The following is a 20,326-nucleotide window of genomic DNA, read 5'->3' as shown; positions in this document are numbered from 1 at the left end:
GCCACCCCACCTAGTGGTCCCCTCCCGCCTCCCCCAGATGGCTCAAAGGATGCCCAGGCGGGCGCCAGGCTCTTTAAAAAAGCATTAAGGAGACTGCTTTTAATAGAAAATATAAACAGTAGAAAATCTTCATTTATCTTAATCCCTTTTTAAAGAATCTGATGCCCCTGCTGGACATAGTTCGGGGCCCCTAAGGGGGCCATGCCCCCAGTTTCAAGACCACTGCTGTAGGGGTAGCGGGAAGCTGTCATTACTTTCTTTTTAGGCCTATCGTTAATAGAACAAATATTCTTAAGAATCCGCACAATGAGACAAATGGTCTCGTATTGGAGCAAAAAATGTCACATGTCATGAGGGTGACAAGTACCCTATCTGTGTTGCGACCACTTCTAGCCAGTATTAAATCCTCTGACTATAAACTGTACTATTATTCCCAGACAGATGGACAGGTAACAGATGAACGCCCAGGTTGTTCATTTCTGTCCATTGCTGTAGAGGATCTTTCAAACAAAAAGCCTACTTTAAACCAGTTGGTTAATTGATATATTAACCTGATGAAATGGTTGATATTGGGTATCAATCGTCTGGCGAAAAAGGCAATAGCTAGTTAGTCCAAAGAAATGGCAACTATGCAAAAGGTATCCCAATGTAATGGACTGCCCCAGTTGATCCTTCCATTATTAAAGTTTTTCAACCTGTTTTACTTTTATTGTGCTATACTTTTGTGAAGAATATTTGTTTTTATAAAACCGGGAAGTATAAGAGACAAAGGAAATGTAACAATGTCCGCGAGCTGCATTGAGATGCATTTTCCACTACACTTCTATTACTTCCTGGCGCTGACACTGTATTACTTCCCGTGGCTGATCTCGCCATCCGAGCACAGGATGAATAAGAAATTACCTTGCTTAATGAAAGTCCCCAACTGACTTGGACTTCTCCAGATGGGGCATTGGAGAGATTAATCAACGGCATCGTGGCAAGAGAGGAAAGAGAGGAGCACTGTACACCGGCGTACGTGAAGGGTAATAGCAGAGAAATAAATTGGATCCCCTCTGCCATCTTGCCGCAGTTGACATGGCCGCCAGCTAAAGAGGAGAGACAGACGGGCGGCACCTGGCGAAAGACACGGCACGTGAGGCACTAAGGACTCAGGTGGTGCTGCAGATAGGGATACTCGGTTGCATCAGGATGGAACCAGCAGCACGTAGGAAATTAATTGGAACAACGGCATAATAATTCTAGGTTGTGACTCGTGCACATATTGCATCGGACTAGTCAGAAATGAGTTATTACAGTCATCCAGGCGTCTTGGTCCCATTGTCAACGACTCTAAAAAGAAATTGTGGCAAACATATTTAATATGAACAATGTTTAGTAGAGTATTTTTTTTATACTCTAGACTTAGCATTATATTGGCTTCAAGTTTCCATTTTTCTCTTTAATTTATCTTTAGTAGTAAAGAAAAAATAGATTATTACTTCATAAAAGAAGACTCAAATTCCGTTTTTTGTTAAATCCAGATTTTGGATAAACACAAATAAAAAAAAAAAAAAAAAAAATTCCGTTTTAATCTAATGTCTTGATAAAGAGATGAATGCGGTTTTGAGAGAAAGCATGAACAAGCATTGGAAAAGCCAAGAGTTCATATTATTTTTTATATAGCATGGCATAGACATTTGCTAGTTACTTCTATGCTTCTACTAAATGACCACAGGATGGCAACAGCCTGAAAATGAAGTGATTAACTGGGCAGAAAATGGCAGTGCCTTGCATAGCCTAGCTAACACCTATAAACAGCCCTTTGACAATGCTTGTTTTTAACAGGACTTAAGTACATGGAACAGATATGAGTTCAAACTTACAATTTATAAATCTAATGACTGAAGTCACTCTTGGTAAAGACATTTTTATTACACTAGAACATCTACAGCTGCAATTAAGCCATCAACTTTCTGAAGACTGCTTAGAAAAACCAGTAACAGGCTCTATACAGCACACAGTTTGATGGTACAGCTTAATAGAGCTAGCTCAAAGAAACCCCAGGAGGATTCATTTTGGGTTGGGAGGGGCTGGTAGTGGGTAGGCATGGCCGTGGGGATAGCATGGCCATGGGCAGTTAATGGTTGGGTAAATAACCGAGCAACACCCATAATATGTGCTTCCCTCTTCACATGCCATATGCTTCCTATATGTTCAATCCCTACCCTATATTCAGTACAATAGTTGCTGTTTTTAGGTGGTATGTGCGCGCCACTTAATATAAAAAGCTGAAAAATAGAAAAGCCTACTGACGTTATCTTTCTAAGTGCACACGTGGCTATCTCTACTTGTGTTAGGCAGAATCCAGTGCAGTTCCCTTAGGGAGCACAACACCAGATTAGGACTACAGGTGCGAGCAATAAATCCCCTTTGGTATCAGTCTGTACCACAAAGATTGAGTTGGTAGCTGTGGCTGAGCAGTCAGACTTATCTCAAGAGGGAGATGAGCAGTATTCAGGGTTTACACAATAGGTAGTACAGCACTATGGAGCAAGGAAACACTGACCAAAGTTTTGTATCAAAAAGGGAATATATATTTATTTTATACACTTCTAAGTCAACAAATAATCACAATTGGTAAAGTAAGTTAAAAATTCAGTCAAGAAAAAGTAAATACAACTCCCTATTCAATTGTAGACAAGTTTGCGGTAGAGTGAAAACCGAGCAAAATGGCACAGTAAAAACCAACTACAAATGGCACTCTAGCAATTCAACGAAAGGAAGGGAAAGCACTAGTCAAATCGAAATATCTTCAGACACCCCCTAGCAACACTTCCCTGAAGTTTTGTGAACAAGTAATGCACAGTAACACTTTAGCCAAAAGTTAGAAGATTTAGGTGCATCAACACATTTCTCATTGAAAACCAATCTAGTGAGAGCAGATCTAACAAATCAGACAGAGTCAATAGGTCTGAGCCAGAGTCAGTGGTACAGGACCAAGAGCTTAGGAGCAAAGATATTCTTGTAGCTGCAGTCAAGTCTTTAGTAGAAAAATATTGAAGAGGTAGATGCGAGGCGAAAGACAATGTTAAGAGAGAGGGCGGCCGACCCCGCAAGTAGATAAAGGATTTGAAACACCTTTAGGGCTACCACGGAAAAAGGGCAGCCTGGCGGAACAATGTACCTTAAACGTGAAGAAGTGGCTCCTGCGGTGGCAGTTGTTCCTGGTAGTTCTTGCAGGTCGAGGGGTCCAACAGAGGAAGAGAGGCTCTCGTCGTGGAGGAAGGTTCGAGTCGCTGCACTACCCAGGGATGAAACCAGCCGCGGTGCTGCCAGACGAAGTTTAAAAGGAACGCTCCTTTTAATCGCGCTCCGGGTCGATAGCAGCCTGGCTATTCGGTCTCCAAGTGCTGGGCACTGTCGTTTCGCCCAAGGCAGGTCCGAGGAAGCGATAGGTGAACCGGTTGACCCCACCAGCTCAAGGGAAGGAGGCTCTTTCGCTGAAGATCTCCTCTCGTCATGTGGAAGAAAAGTGGTGAGACGATCCGGCAGGGCTTCACCGGTGGTGTAGATGCTGAAGATATTTGTGGCTTCTCTCCCCTTCGTTTCCGTAGTTCCAGTGGTGACATCTTGCTTTTCCAGTCCTCAGGACCCTGCTTTTATGCAGAAAGAGACCCATTCACACAGCCTAGCTGTCACTCACACAGTGGAGTGGTCTTCTTGGTCGGGAGACCCTCCAGCCTATCAGGTCGGGAGACCCTCCAGCCTATCAGGTTAGAGTGTGACCTGAGTTGCTGTGGCAACTCTGTGTAATGCTCACCTGATTCCCACGGAGGCACGGGTCTTGGCGGGAAGCTGTCTGTGATTCGAAAAGTGATGTGCAGGACTCGATTGGCTTCTGAGGTCAAACCTCTTCGCACGGTGTGTCGGACTCGAAGAGTGAGGTTTCTGCAGGTGAAAGAAGATGGGGGTTTTTGGTCTGGGTTGTTGAATGTCCCTCTCTCTCTCTCTCTTTTCCCAGCTTTTTCGTAGAGCCCCCAGGTCAACGTGCTCACCTTATATAGGTGAATGCTGGGCTCTCCATCTGCGTCAGGTGCAGGGTGCCGTTGCCAGTTCCTTCACTGGTGAAACACAGGCCTCTTGAATTCAGAGGATGGTTACCGTCGTTATCTGCACGAGCGGTGAGTTTCTGGACACCTTTTGTCTTTATAGTCTTTAAGTGCGTGGCACGTTTATATGCAGACTCTGTATAATGCCTTTCCCTTATGTATTGCAGGGCTCTTGAGATGAAAGATGAAGTGAAGCGCCTGGAAGTTCGTAAGTATGGCAAGCGCTCTAACTGTCTCTTTCCTTGCAGCTTAGTTCGTGTTAAAGAGACGCCGGAGTATTCGCAGGCGTTTTATTGCGACGAGCGTGATGGACGTAAGTAAATACCTGCTTACTGTCTTTTCTTTTGCCTTTCAGATGTTGGGTTGCAGGGCCGGAGTCCGCGGAATGCCAGTAAGTTGTTAACGATACTTTGTCTTCACAGGCGACGATGCAGAACGAAGAAATCCGGAATTCATAGCGTGCCGGTAAGTATGGCAATGCTTTTGTTCTTGCAGGTGGAGATGCGGCGTGAAGAAACGGCCGCAGCCGATGGATCAGGTAAGTAAGCACTGCGTGTAAAGTTCGCCTTGCTAACCTGTTGTTTCTGTTCTTTGCAGGTACTGATGATGTCTGGATACTGAAATGGTGAGTAGGATTCTTGCAGGTCCAGGATCGGAAGAAGAAAGGCCAGAGCAGACTCGGTGAGTGTTCTGCTGCAGATGCAGAATAACGCAAAGCACGCTTCATCTATCGGTTGTGGTTTAAATAGCCTTGGAGTGATGAGGCGTCTTCTTCCACGGCCCCGCCTAGGTAAGAAAAGAGTTCCAGTTTCCAGAAGAGTTCCAGTGCTGTATCCAGGGAGTGGAGCTGCCCCACCCAGGTAAGAAAGTAGTTCCTGTTCTCAGATGGCTTCTAAGTGGCTGGTAAGTAAGCAGCATGGTCTGCTGCAGGTAAATCCACCCAAGCATCTTCACACCTATTATGAGCCCGGCGCTTCCAGTGCTGGGACCAATGGTTTTGATGAGCCTGGTGCCACCGGCGCCAGGACAAGGTCCAAAAGGTCCCAGTGGGGACCGGCTGGTGCTTAGGATTAGGGTTAGTGGCCTGCTTCCAAGGACGTTGGGCTGGTCCTGGCTCCTTGGAAGCAGTGATCATGACAGTAACCCCCCTCAAGGCCCCTCCTAAGCGGGTCTTCTCCGGGGGTTTTGGCTTGTCGGGGTGATTCAGATGGAATTTCTTGACCAGACGAGGTGCGTGGACATATTCTGAAGGTTCCCAAGACCTTTCCTGGGGGCCGTAACCTTTCCAATCAACCAGATAATATAACTTAGATTTGGAGATCTTGGAGTCTAGGATGTTCTTAACTTCGAATTCGAGTTCTCCATCTACTAAAACCGGTTCTGGGAATTCAGTCAATCGGGTTTCTGGTTGTACTGGTTTTAATAAGGAGACATGGAATACTGGGTGTATTTTCATATGCGTAGGTAACTCCAATTTGACAGCCACCGGATTAATTATGGCAGATATGAGATAGGGTCCAAGGTATCTCGGGATGAAGGTGCGGGGTCCCTTTAGAGGCAGGTGCTTAGTGGATAGCCAGACCTGATCTCCTACAGCGTAGTGAGGAGCCTCTTTACGGTGTCGATCTGCTCCTCCTTTGAATTGAGCTTTAGCTCTTTGCAGATGGGCCGAGGCTTCCTTAAAAGCACGGGTGATCTCCGAGTGCAAGTGATCCACAGCAGGTGCTTCGAATTCTTGGGGAGGATCCAGGTTAGAGGTTCTAGGATGGTGTCCGTATAGTAGGAAGAAGGGAGTCTTCCCTGTTCCAGAATGAATCGAATTATTGTAAGCGTATTCAGCGATCCAAAGAATATCCTTCCAGGGGTTTTCAGTTTGTTGGAGCATGCAACGTAGATATTGCTCTAGAGTTTGATTTGTCCTTTCGGTTTGTCCGTCAGTTTGGGGATGGTGACTAGTTGAAAGTCTTACATCAATTTGGGCTAGACAACAGCAACTGCGCCAGAAGTGAGAGATGAATTGACTTCCCCTATCGGAGACTAAAACCGAGGGAAAACCGTGTAGCCGAACGATGTTTTCTAAGAATTCTCGGGCCAATACTGAGGCTGATGGTAGACCCTTCAGGGGAATGAAGTGAGCCATCTTGGAGAATAGATCCACGACTACTAAAATGGTAGTATACCCCGAGCATGGAGGTAAGTCCGTGATGAAATCCATGGACAGGGTATGCCATGGACAGGGAGGGATGTCTAGTGGCTGCAATAGGCCGGCTGGTTTCTCCTTCTGACTTTTATTCTGGGCACACACACCACAGGAGATTACAAAGTCTCTAATATCCTATTTCCATGACGGCCACCAGAAATGTCTTTTAATCTTTTCCATGGTTTTGGTAATGCCAGGGTGACCCTCCATTAGAGAGTCGTGATAACAGGAGATTACTTGTTTTTGTATTTTCTCACAGGGTAAATGCAATCGTCCTCGGAAATATGGTAGGTCTTGATCCACTGAGAATTCTTTCCCCTTTAATTGCCAATCTTGCAAATCGCCCGGAATTAGGAGTGATTTAACCATGGTCTTGATGTCTTCAAAAGATTGAGCGCTGACCAAACCCAAAATTCTTTGTTCTGGGATTATGGGTATTGGTTCTGGATTGGTCAAATGTTCATCTACTCCCATCCGGGAGAGAGCATCTGCTTTTCCATTCTTACTGCCTGGTCGATAAGTAATTATAAAGTCAAATTCTGCTAGAAACAGAGCCCAGCGAAGTTGTCTGGAAGACTGAGCTTTGGCTGTCTTTAGATATTGTAAATTGCAGTGATCAGTCATTACGGTGACTGTGTGTCTGGCTCCTAGAAGATAATGCCGCCAGGCTTTAAAGGCCGATCTGATGGCCAAAAGTTCCTTGTCTGTAATTGAATAGTTGATCTCAGGAGGCGAAAACTTGCAGGGCCAAAAGGCAACAGGATGTAGTTGGTGTGTGACCGGATCTCTTTGTGATAAAACTGCCCCCATAGCAAGACTAGAAGCATCCGTTTCCACGATGTAGGGGAGTTCTGGGCGAGGATGTTTTAAAACAGGTGCAGAAATGAATTTAGCTTTTAAGTCCTGAAAAGCTTGTTCTGCTTCAGAAGACCACTCAAAACGTTTGTTCTTTTTCAACAGAGCGGTGATGGGCTGGACTATCCGAGAAAATTCAGGAATGAATCTGCGGTAAAAGTTAGCGAACCCTAACATGCTTTGAACTCCTTTTACACAGGTTGGTGATGGCCACTTGATGATTGCATCAACTTTCTTTGAATCCATATGGACTCCGTTAGGTGACAATATGAATTCCAGGAACTCGACTTCCGTTACGTTGAAAACGCATTTCTCAAGCTTAGCAAAAAGATTATGTTGACCCAATCTCTCGAGAACCTTTTTAACGTGTCTCTGATGTTCCTCTTCAGATGATGAATAGACGAGGATGTCATCAATGTAGACAACAACACACACGTCTATGAGTTCTCTAAGGACATCGTTCATAAAATACTGGAAAGCAGCAGGAGCATTACACAGTCCAAAGGGCATCACTTGATATTCGAATAGCCCGTACTTGGTGCGGAAGGCCGTTTTCCATTCATCGCCCTCTTTTATCCGTACCAAGTGGTAGGCTCCTCTGAGATCCAACTTTGTGTATATACATGCATCTTTGACTTGATCCAGGAGTTCAGGGATCAAAGGTAACGGGTATCTGTTTTTAACGGTGATCTGATTCAGGGCGCGGTAATCTATGCAAGTCCTAAGGTCTCCTTCCTTTTTCGGAATGAAGAACAAAGCCGATGAAGCTGGAGATTTTGAAGGACGGATAAACCCGTTAGCTAGGTATTGGTCAAGGTATTGTCTGAGGTGAAGGTTCTCTGGCTCGGTGAGGGCATAAATCCTGCTGCAAGGAGGAGTTGTTCCAGGTATCAGATCTATTTTACAGTCGTAAGACCTATGAGGAGGCAGGGTGTTGGCTTGATCCTTCCGGAAGACGTCTTGGAATTCCTGGTATTCGGGAGGTAATTTGGGCACCTCCTCAGAAGAGATTGCTGCCAGTGAAACATCAGGCCGAGGATAACAAGTGGTAAAACACTCTGGAAACTGAACCGTCTTTGCTCGCCAATCGATCTGAGGATTGTGCTTCTCTAACCAAGGGATTCCCAGAATGATCTGGAACTGAGGGGCCTTGATTACATCGAACACAATTCTCTCCCGGTGTCCATCTTGACTCACTAGCGTCACTTCTTGGGTGGCATGCGTTACTGGTCCGGAGGCTATCTCCGTGCCATCCACAGTAGTGATGACGTCTTTCACTGCCTTAGGGACAAGGGGTAGATTCATCCTTGATACCATTTCACGGTCCACATAGTTACCGATTGCTCCGCTGTCAATGTAAGCTTCAATTGCATGCAAACGATCCGGATGTTCAGGACTAATGAGGACCATGGGTATCACGAAATGCGAGGTCACGGGACAGATCTTAACGCTCGGCAAGAGGACCTCTACTCTTGTCGGGCGAGGTTGTTTCCCTGCTCAGAATTTGTGGTACAGGTATCCGCGGCTCCTACAGCCTTCTTAGCTGGTTTCACTGGACAGTCCCGAAGAAAGTGTCCTGAGTTTCCGCAATAGAGGCATAATTGCAGCTGCCTTCTTCTTTCCCGCTCTTTCTGGGTTAAAGGTCCTTTCATGCCCCCTATTTGCATGGGTTCCACCGTGTCAGCTCCCTTATTCGAGGTCTGTGGTTTAGAAAACACTCGGGTATCAAATCTGGAACGATCTGCCTTCCTGTTCTGTAGTCTATGGTCCAATTGGACAACTAAGTCAATATAGTCAGAACATTCTTGTGGAGGATTCACAACTTGCGCTAACACATCTTTGAGCTCTCCACGCAGGCCTCTGTAGAAAAGCGTTATTCTCTTGTCCTCGGGCCATTGTGTTTCCACTATGAGTCTATTGAAGGAGGCTATATAAGTCAAGAGGTCTTGATTACCCTGTCGTAATGAGAGAAGTTCATTGTCTAAGGCCTGCCCTTGTGCATGTCTTGCGAACAGTTTCTCCATGCTGGACTGGAAGGCCTGAAAATCATGTAAAACCGGATCATCCTGGGTGACTAAAGGGATCGACCACTGAGATAAGAAAGCACGAAAGCCACCTTGGTCTGGTCTGTTGGGAATGCAGCTGGTCGACATAAGAAGTGTAGGCGGCACTGATTGATGAACACTGCAAATTTCTTTGGATCACCAGAAAAGCGTTCGGGCGGAGCCAAGGGAACATTACCGGGCAGATTGATTTGCACTGGATTTGAAGATGATGCAGAAGGATAACTTCCTCCTGGAAAGGCAAAGGTGTCTGTCCTGCCTGCGTTTGTAACAACTGCCTAGCAAGGTCCTCTGTTCGCTCCTTGGAAAGTATCAGTTCTCTTCTTAGAGAGTTCGTTTCCTGACGAGCTGCATGTACTTCTGCTCTTAATTCCCCGAGCAACTGGGCTAGTTGATCAGTGTCTGAGGTTTCCATTGCGCCTGGGTAGGAGTTTTGTGGTGGTCTTCGCGTTCTGTAACGCTCACCTGATTCCTACGGAGGCGCGGGTCTTGGCGGGAAGCTGTCTGTGATTCGAAAAGTGATGTGCAGGACTCGATTGGCTTCTGGGGTCGAACCTCTTCGCACGGTGTGTCGGACTCGAAGAGTGAGGTTTCTGCAGGTGAAAGAATATGGGGGTTAATGGTCTGGGTTGTTGAATGTCCCTCTCTCTCTCTCTCTCTTCCCAGCTTTTTCGTAGAGACCCCAGGTCAACGTGCTCACCTTATATAGGTGAATGCTGGGCTCTCCATCTGCGTCTGGTGCAGGGTGCCGTTGCCAGTTCCTTCACTGGTGAAACACAGGCCTCTTGAATTCAGAGGATGGTTACCGTCGTTATCTGCACGAGCGGTGAGTTTCTGGACACCTTTTGTCTTTATAGTCTTTACGTGCGTGGCACGTTTATATGCAGACTCTGTATAATGCCTTTCCCTTATGTATTGCAGGGCTCTTGAGATGAAAGATGAAGTGAAGTGCCTGGAAGTTCGTAAGTATGGAAAGCGCTCTAACTGTCTCTTTCCTTGCAGCTTAGTTCGTGTTAAAGAGACGCCGGAGTATTCGCAGGCGTTTTATTGCGACGAGCGTGATGGACGTAAGTAAATACCTGCTTACTGTCTTTTCTTTTGCCTTTCAGATGTTGGGTTGCAGGGCCGGAGTCCGCGGAATGCCAGTAAGTTGTTAACGATAATTTGTCTTCACAGGCGACGATGCAGAACGAAGAAATCCGGAATTCACAGCGTGCCGGTAAGTATGGCAATGCTTTTGTTCTTGCAGGTGGAGATGCGGCGTGAAGAAACGGCCGCAGCCGATGGATCAGGTAAGTAAGCACTGCGTGTAAAGTTCGCCTTGCTAACCTGTTGTTTCTGTTCTTTGCAGGTGCTGATGATGTCTGGATACTGAAATGGTAAGTAGGATTCTTGCAGGTCCAGGATCGGAAGAAGAAAGGCCGGAGCAGACTCGGTGAGCGTTCTGCTGCAGATGCAGAATAACGCGAAGCACGCTTCATCTATCGGGTGTGGTTTAAATAGCCTTGGAGTGATGAGGCGTCTTCTTCCACGGCCCCGCCTAGGTAAGAAAAGAGTTCCAGTTTCCAGAAGAGTTCCAGTGCTGTATCCAGGGAGTGGAGCTGCCCCACCCAGGTAAGAAAGTAGTTCCTGTTCTCAGATGGCTTCTAAGTGGCTGGTAAGTAAGCAGCATGGTCTGCTGCAGGTAAGTCCACCCAAGCATCTTCACACCTATTATGAGCCCGGCGCTTCCAGTGCCGGGACCAATGGTTTTGATGAGCCTGGTGCCACCGGCGCCAGGACAAGGTCCAAAAGGTCCCAGTGGGGACCGGCTGGTGCTTAGGATTAGGATTAGGGTTAGGGGCCCGCTTCCAAGGACGTTGGGCTGGTCCTGGCTCCTTGGAAGCAGTGATCATGACACTCTGTCCAGGGGTTCTACTCCCCCTCCCAAACAACAGACCCACCCAAGACTCAGAGGCACCGAAAGGAGGGCGTCTTGGCAGAAGCCTGCCAAAAGAGCGAACAAAGGATCTCTGACCTGGGTTAGGAGTTTAGAGTAAGACATGAGAAAGAAATTATATCAAAGTTCTGGCAAATAAAACCTACTGGAGTAAAGTTAATAACAAAATAAACGGGCGGTATGTTAGAGGCTGTCAGTAAAAGTATTAGCCTCGAACAATGGGAAAATCCCATAGGAAAATATTTGCGGTCGAATATAAAAGGCAGTAACCACTGCCACCAGCCAGAAACTTCGTAGAGGGGGGCTTTAAGGTACCCTCTCGAAAATGAACACAGGGGAAAAACTATTACCCCCTTCCAGTACTTCCATATTTAGATAGGGTGTACTGGTTTAGTTCATAGAGATTGACTAGTAAAGTCAATGAGGACTATACATGCCCAGGGAGACAGTAGTCAGTCCCAGGGTATGGAGTCTATGTTTGGGAGTCGCTACGACACCCCTGTGTCACTGCACAGAGGGTCCTGTGTAACACATGTGCATAAAGATGGTTCCTATGGGTAAGAGAAAAGATCCCATAGGCATTAAACATAAAAATAGCCTAGAACACACGCATTAGAAAAATGCCTAAGAGTGGGAAAAAGAGTCTCACTCTTAGCAGGTAAAAAGAAATAAACTCTTCAAATCCAGCAAAGCTGCTGGGGGACTCTATAGGTGTGGGAAATTAGCCATAAGTGAAAGTTCTCACTAACACACGCCCCCTCCCCCCCTAGACTAAGGGACAGGAGGATCTAATCCACTCCTAGATGAGTCTCTTACATCTAGTCGGTTATAAACATCCTAGAGAGACCATCAGCATTTTGGTGGTGACATCCTGACCTGTGCTCAATAGTAAAATCAAACAAGCAGTTTTGGGTTTTCCCCTTTCATTTGCATCAACCATCTCAAGGGTTGGTGGTCGGTTTGAATGGTGAAAGTAGATCCATATATGTATGGTCTAAACTTCTTCAAAGCCCACACAATGGCAAAACATTCTCTCTCAATAGTTGCCCACCTTGTCTCAGGTTCCTTCAGTTTCCTACTAATGAAGCAAATGGGGTGTTCCCTACCTTTCTCATCCAGTTGACTGAGGACTGCACCTATACCTATACTGGAAGCATCTGTCTGTACAATGAAGGGTTGGTGGTAGTCAGGAGCAATGAGAACTGGAGCTTGACAAAGGGCTTTCTTCAGGCTTTCAATGGCCTAATTGCACTCCTCATTCCATTTGATCTTTTTAGGGACCTTAGGAGAGGATATTACATTCAGTGGAGAAGCTATGGACCCATACTTCTCAATGAAATTCCTGTAATACCCAGTGAGGCCTAGGAAGACTCTCACCTGGGTTTGAGTAGAAGGGTTGTCCAATTTTGCACACCTTCAATCTTGCTGAGCAAAGGCCTTATTTCACCACCTCCTACCTCATTGCCAAGGTAGAGCACTTTACTCAACACTGCAGTGTCATCCAAGTATGCAGAAGTCCTCCATCCCATTCAGAACCTGATTAACCATCCTTTGGAATGTAGCAGGTGCATTCTTTAATCCAAAAGGCATAACCCTAAACTGGTATAAGCCAACTGGGGTGGAAAATGCAGTGTTCCCCTTGGCATGGTCAGTCAGGGCTATTTGCCAATAGCCTGACATGAGATCAAATGTGCTGAGGAACATGGCTGAACCAAGCTTATCCACCAGCTCATCTGTCCTTGGAAAAGGATGGGCATCAGTCTTAGTGACTGCATTTTGAGTTCTCTAGTCCACACATAATCTCAACTCTTTGGATCCTGCCTTTGGTGCTAACACAACTGGGCTAGACCATGGACTAATAGAGGGCTCTACTACCCCGAGATCAAACATCTTGTTGACCTCTCCTTTGATGTGGGTTCTTACATTTTCTGACACATCCTATAGCCCCTGCTTTTGACAGGTAAACAGTCACCAGTTTGGATATCATGTTGGCCCCAAGGGTCAAAGCTGGTGTCAGAGAGAACAGGGAGGCAACTTGATTCAACAAAACTTTGCACTCTTCCTGTTGCTCAGCTGTCAGATTAGAAGAGAGATTGACTCCTTCTATTTTCTCATCTAAAGGTTTGCCTCTGAGGAGGTCAGGCAGAGGTTCACTCTCCTCCTCTTGAACTGAAGCTAGAAGCAAAGCTCCCAGTTCTAGTCTCGAGACATAAGCTTTTAGACGGTTGATGTGAAAGACTCTAGGAGCCTCCTTAAGATTGCCTAAGTCCACCAATAGTTTACCTCTCCAAGTTTTCCCACAACCTTGAAGGGTCCCATTAATTTGTCCTGCAAGGCCCTCTGCCTTGTTGGTACCATAACAAGAGCTAGCTGGTCTTGAGTGAACTCAACCATGTTGGCCTTCTGGTCATGCCAATGCTTGACCAGAGCCTGACCTGCTTTCAAGTTATCACTTGCCTCAGCCATCATGTGTGACATTCTCCATCGGAGTCCTATCACATAGTCAGTGACTCTGACTGGTGTGGGGGAAGGAGCACTCTCCAACCCCTCCTTGATCAGGGCCAATGGACCTCTAACCGGATGGCCATAGAAAAGTTCAAAGGGACTGTAACCCACTCCCTCCTGAGGGACTTCTCTATATGCAAAGAGAAGGCATGGCAGTAAAAGGTCTTCTAAAGCTCCTATGATGCTCTTCATGGTTCTGTTAAACCTTTCTACCAGTACTTTTATCTGTGGGTGGTATGCGGTTGAGAACTTTTAGGTAACTCCACAGTTTTTCCACATGGCCTTCATGTAGTGGGACATACAATTTGACCCCCTGTTGGATATTACCTCCTTAGGAAACCCAACCCTGGTAAAAATACCAAGGAGGGCCTTAGCTACAGCCGGAGCTGTAACAGTCCTCATAGGAATTGCTCAGGGAACCTAGTAGCATGGTCTACTACAACAAGCATAAACATGTTGCCTGAAGAAGTTGGAGGATCAAGGGGACCAACAATGTCGATTCCTACCCTCTCAAATGGTACTCCCACCACAGGGATAGGCACTAGAGGTGCCACGTTCTTGGAGCCACTTTTACCAGAGGTTTGGCAAGTGTGGCATTTCTTGCAATACTTATCTACCTCAGCCCCCATTTTAGGCCAATAAAAGTAGAGAGAGAGCCTTTCCTTGGTCTTCTTGAAGCTCAAGTGACCAGCCAAAGGTATCTCATGGGCTAGTTACAAGAACTGGAGTCTGTTTGCTTGGGGTACTACAAGTCCTTTGTAGTCCCCAGGAGTTGACTCTGTCGGTTCACCATAGAAGAGGCCATCGTCCTAGTGTAACCTATACTTCCCAGGCTCTTGCCCTTCAGGCTGATAAGCTGCCTGGTGGCGAAGACCTTCCAGAGTTGGACATTCTCTTTGTCCCTTACTGAAGTCTACCCTTTGGGGTCCCCCTTCGGCCAGTAATGACTGCAGCTCAGGATGGTCCATAGGTCCAGATCTCCAATGAGTTCCTGGTCTCCTATTAGATCTGAGTCCTGAGCCTTAGCTGGAGGAGGAATCACAGGTGTGATTTTTGCTAACCTAGGAGATTTCCTGGTTGGCAGCACTGCAGTGCTTTCTGCTGGTTTCTTCTTGGAAGTCTTGGGTTTCCCCTTTGCTTCTGGTTGCTTTGAAATAGCAGTTAGTAACTCCAGTGGGGTAGGAGTGGGGTAGGAGTGATTTCCATCGTCTCCTCAGGAGAGCCTCTTAAGGTAATCTCCCTTGCAGGTCTGGTAAACTCCTGTAATCTCTTACTAGGAGGTCTGGGGGTACTAGACACTACTCCCAGATCTTTCAGATCATTGCCCAACATCAACCTTCCTGGCACTTCAGATTGTACACTCACAGGTATCCTGACAGTCATTTCATTGCACTGGATGAGAGCTGGTAATTGGGAAAGCATCTGCAAAGGCCCTCCAGCTAACTTGGTGAGGCATTTGGGTGCCTTAGCAACATCCTCCACCTTGAAAAAAGATTAATCCACCACAGTTATGCTGGTCCCAGTGTCTCTAATGGCAGGAGTCTCCTGACCATTGACTAGGACACTGTTTTTATAATACTCTTTAGTATTAGGAAGGATAGAATTATACACATCTAAATTCTGTTGTTCCCACAACCCAAGAGGTACTAAAGATACACTAGCTGAGACCCCAATGGGGTCATCAGCCAGCAGTTGAAAGTTTCCACTGACCATCTGTACTTCCTCCTGTGGAGCGAAGGCTAAGGAGACAGTGTGGACCCCTGAAGGTTTACCCTTACATCTGGGATCCCCTTTCACATGATCAGTTGAGCCACAAACATAACATTTTCCAAATGTCTTTATGAATGGTGGCTTGTTTTGACCTCCTCCTGGTCTGGGTCCAGTAGGTACACTAGCCTGATTAGGTTTCCCTTGTGGCTTACCCTTAGAATTTTGTTTGTGGCTCTCTTTGGAATTGGAATTATTTGAATTCTCTTTGGTGTCTTTCTTAGGCTGCTTTCCCTCATCCTTTTTCTGAGTTACCTTGTGAGTAGCCCTGTTGGCAACCCACAAGTCAGAAACCTTAGCTAGTTTCTTGGAATCGAATTCCTTTGAATCAGCCAAGTGCTGTCTGAGCTAAGGAGAGCAGGCATCATAATAGACTCCATCATAACAAGATTTCTCATTCCTTCATAAGTGTTAACTCTATAACCCTTAATCCATCCCTCTAAGTTCTTCAAACATTCATTCACCCAAGTAGCCCAAGGGGTACTGTCATGCTTTTTGAGGGTCCTAAACCTCTTAAGGTACTGGGAAGGAGTCTTCCCAAATCTACCTATTAAGGCTAGCTTTACACATTCATAATCCTTCCTATCCACCTCCCCCAACTCCATTACCACATCAGATGCAACAGGAGGGAGCCTAGACAATAACCAGGGGATCAAATGATTCCCTGTGATATCCTGGAGCACATGATTGTATTCAAACATAGCAAGCCAATCTAATACATCCAACTTAGGTTCATACATACCCACAATCTCTTTAGGCATCCGGGGTCTTTTTGGACTGGAAGATCTAGAGGATTCGGGGAGAGAAGCATTTTCCAAAGACAATTTCTTCATCTCTAGCTCATGGTTGAGCTCCATGTCTTTGAGCCTTAGTTCTTGATGTCTCTGTTTAGTTTGGGCACTAATTCTTTTGAATTCAAGTTTCTAGGGATATAAATTCAGGAATTAATGTGGGACCTGGTAAGGGTCCTGTCAGGAATAGGGTCTGGGGCAAGCATAGGTGACAATATTGTAAGAAATAAGACAAAAACTACGATTCCCAGCATGCTTAGAGGCGCAATGGCAGTTCACGTATTCGCGCCAGGAGACAGCTGGAGTTCATTAATGGAGTATTTAGCCGTTGACCGCCCGTGCACAGGTGCTGATAATTAATGTTGTGCAGCACGGGCGGCCACGACAGCGTGTGTGAGGAACGCTGGATGGCGAGCGAGTGAATTATGTCTATGAAGGCGGACGGACGCTTCTGGCAACCACGGCAGTGAGGGAGAGTATCTGGCCGAGCAGGTGTAGCCTTGCTGTTAATCTCGGGAGGCAACGCAAACTTCGCGTAAGACCTCCCCATAGCTCTCGGGCCGCAGCGGTGAAATCTCCTCCCTTCCAGACAGCTGCCTTCACTTCCATACGCGGCAGCTGCTCCACGGGGCGGTGGCGTTTCACGGCGACATACCAGAACGTCCGGATGTACTTGTGAGGCACCCGGACTCGAAGATAAGTACACAGATACATGTTTCATTAATGTTTGACAAGAATTATGTTTTACTTGATACGTTAAAGACTTGAATGAGTTTCTAGCCAGTCCCCAGGTTGGGGTTAGTTTAATCTCTATGGGAAGTATGAGGCAATGCTTATCGCAGAGACCCTTCTACTAACAGATAAAGGGCAAGACTGTTCATTTCGATCCTGAAAGGATATCTTGGGTTATGTTGCTTTTGTTCGCTCATGTTCTATGTCAGCCCATGGGGCCATGTGTATGTTGACTTCATGAAGGGGGCTTCCCTTGTACGTGTCATGCAGTTTGTATCGCTCTCGTCTGCTATGTGTTTGCTACATGTTACACTAACACAGTCATAATTACGGATATGGTATAGGGTAATTAAGAACCCTAAAAAACTCCGCTCAGGAGACAAGTAAGACAAGGATTATCAAGTAGGAAAGTCTAGGTTATTTCTTGGTTAGGATTAAGTAATTGTATTGAGATGCATGTTGTTTGTTCCCTATCTTTCCTTTGTCATTCCACCCCCTTTCCCTAACTCCGTCTTCCCCCCCATTGGCTGCCACGTGGTTATCTGTGTATTTCAATTCAGACGCCCGTGCCGACCACGGTGGGAGGGTCGATCTATTCGGCTTCTGTGGTTCGGGAGAGGGGGTTGAAACCCTTCATCCCTTGTTCGACTTGACAGGTCCAGTAGCTACAGGTTGAGGTCCTTGAGCAGGCAGAGGACCAGAGGTGGTGACATAGTTATCCTCCTCTTCTTCATCTGTCTCAACAATAACATTTTCAACATGATCCTCATTACTGTTTGCCACATTTGCTGGAGCAGTAGGGCCTACAGCACCACTATCCAGACTTTTTTTCTCTAACAGTCTATCAATCATTTCTGTTTTGTTGCCTTGACAGGAAGACCTTTCTGTCTGCACAAATCTTTAAGATAATCAGCAGTTTTTGCAAGGAGGGTCTCCTGACTATAACTTTCCATCTTTTACTTTGTTAAAATAACTTTTTGTGATTATTAACCTTGTGGTTAGTTGCACCAAGATACTAGTAACACACTAAAATGTAAATCCAATACTTTTATCCTCACCGCTGTACACCAGTGTTAGGCAGAATCCAGTGCAGTTCCCTTAGGGAGCACTACACCAGATTAGGACTACAGGTGCGAGCAATAAATCCCCTTTGGTATCAGTCTGTACCACAAAGATTGAGTTGGTAGCTGTGGCTGAGCAGTCAGACTTATCTCAAGAGGGAGATGAGCAGTATTCAGGGTTTACACAATAGGTAGTACAGCACTATGGAGCAAGGAAATACTGACCAAAGTTTTGTATCAAAAAGGGAATATATATTTATTTTATACACTTCTAAGTCAACACATAATCACAATTGGTAAAGTAAGTTAAAAATTTGGTCAAGAAAAAGTAAATACAACTCCCAATTCAATTGTAGACAAGTTTGTGGTAGAGTGAAAACAGAGCAAAACGGCACAGTGAAAACCAACTACAAATGGCTCTCTAGCAATTCAACGAAAGGGAGGGAAAGCACAAGTCAAACCGAAATATCTTCAGACACCCCCTAGCAACACTTCCCTGAAGTTTTGTGAACAAGTAATGCACAGTAATACTTTAGCCAAAAGATAAGTGAATGAAAACTGAGCAAAATGGCACTCCACAAGTTAAAACAGTAGGAAGGAAGAGGGGTTTAGAAGATTTAGGTGCATCAACACATTTCTCGTTGAAAACCAATCTAGTGAGAGCAGATTTAACAAACCAGCCAGAGTCAATAGGCCTGAGCCAGAGTCAGTGGTACAGAACCAAGATCTTAGGAGCAAAAATGTTCTTGTAGCCGCAGTCAAATCTTTAGTAGAAAAATATTGAAGTGGTAGATGCGAGGCGAAAGACAATGTTAAGAGAGAGGACGGCCGACCCCACAAGTAGATAAAGGATTTAAAACACATTTAGGGCTACCACAGAAAAAGGGCGGCCTGGCGGAACAATGTACCTTAAACGTGAAGAAGTGGCTCCTGCGGTGGCAGTTGTCCCTGGTAGTTCCTGCAGGTCGAGGGGTCCAACAGAGGAAGAGAGGCTCTTGTTGTGGAGGAAGTGTCACGACCCTCGCCCAAAACCCCCTCTGGTAAACCCATTGGCCAGGTGGAGTCAGGACTCAGGCCTCTAGAGCCTGGCATCCTCTTCAAAAATCCTCATGGGGCCAGTCCTGGCGCCTTTGGCTCCAGGCTCATACACCATGAAAAACAATGTGCTTGGGAACTACTTTATTTTATTGTCAGCCAACATGGAGGCATCCACATATCTTGATTCCTAAGAACCAGGCTATGCGGTCTAGTGTTTTGGGTGTGGTAGCCTAGGGACTAATTTACCTGGACTATTTTATCCGTCCTTCGAAGTCCCCCGCAGCCAGTCCTTTGTTGTTCGTACCCAAAAAGGAAGGAGACTTGAGAACCTGTATTGACCACCGCGCATTGAACCAGATCACCGTGAAGAACCGCTACCCCTTGCCACTTATCCCTGAGATGCTAGACCAAGTTAAAGATTTATACCAAATTGGACCTTCGAGGAGCGTACCACCTGGTCCGAGTCAGAAAAGGAGATGAATGGAGAACCGCCTTCTGTACTAAGTACGGCTTGTTTGAATATCAAGTCATGCCCTTCTGGTTATGCAACGCTCCTGCGGCATTCCAGTATTTTATGAATGACGTCTTAAGGGAGTTAATTGATGTGTGCGCCTTAGTGTACATAGACGACATCTTAGTATACTCAGCCTCGAACAAGATCATGTCAGGCATGTTCGTTCAGTCCTCACCAAGCTCCGTCAACATCGCTTGTTTGCAAAGCTTGAAAAATGCTTTTTTCACGTCACCGAGAAGTAAAATTTCTTGGTTTTATCCTTACTCCAGGAGGCATCAGAATGGACGTGCACAAGGTAGATGCCATTCTGAAATGGCCTTCACCGACGTCTCCAAAAGGGGTACAAAGCATGCTGGGCTTTGCAAACTTCTACCACCGGTTCATCCCAGACTTCTCTCAGGTTGTGCACCCAATCACAGTATTATCACGAAAAAACAATAAAAAGTTTGCTTGGACCGAAGAAGCAGAAGAAGCCTTTCAGGAACTTAAACAAAGGTTTACCTCTGCTCCAATCCTGTGACATCCTCGTCCAGACCTTCCTTATGTCGTTGAAACTGATGCGTCCAGTCTTGCAATGGGGGCTGTCCTTTCACAGAGAGACCCGGAAACTGGCCAGCTACATCCTGTGGCCTTCTGGTCGAAAAAGTTCTCACCTCCAGAGATTAATTATGCCATCACGGTCAAGGAACTCCTGGCTACCAAATCCGCCTTTAAAGCCTGGAGGCACTACCTTATGGGGGCCAGACACACGGTGGGCCCTTTTCTTTGCC

Source organism: Ambystoma mexicanum, chromosome 2q (assembly GCF_040938575.1).
Source record: "Ambystoma mexicanum isolate Mex_15411 chromosome 2q, UKY_AmexF1_1, whole genome shotgun sequence".
NCBI lineage: Eukaryota > Metazoa > Chordata > Amphibia > Caudata > Ambystomatidae > Ambystoma > Ambystoma mexicanum.
Note: the sequence above shows the minus strand (reverse complement) of the source record.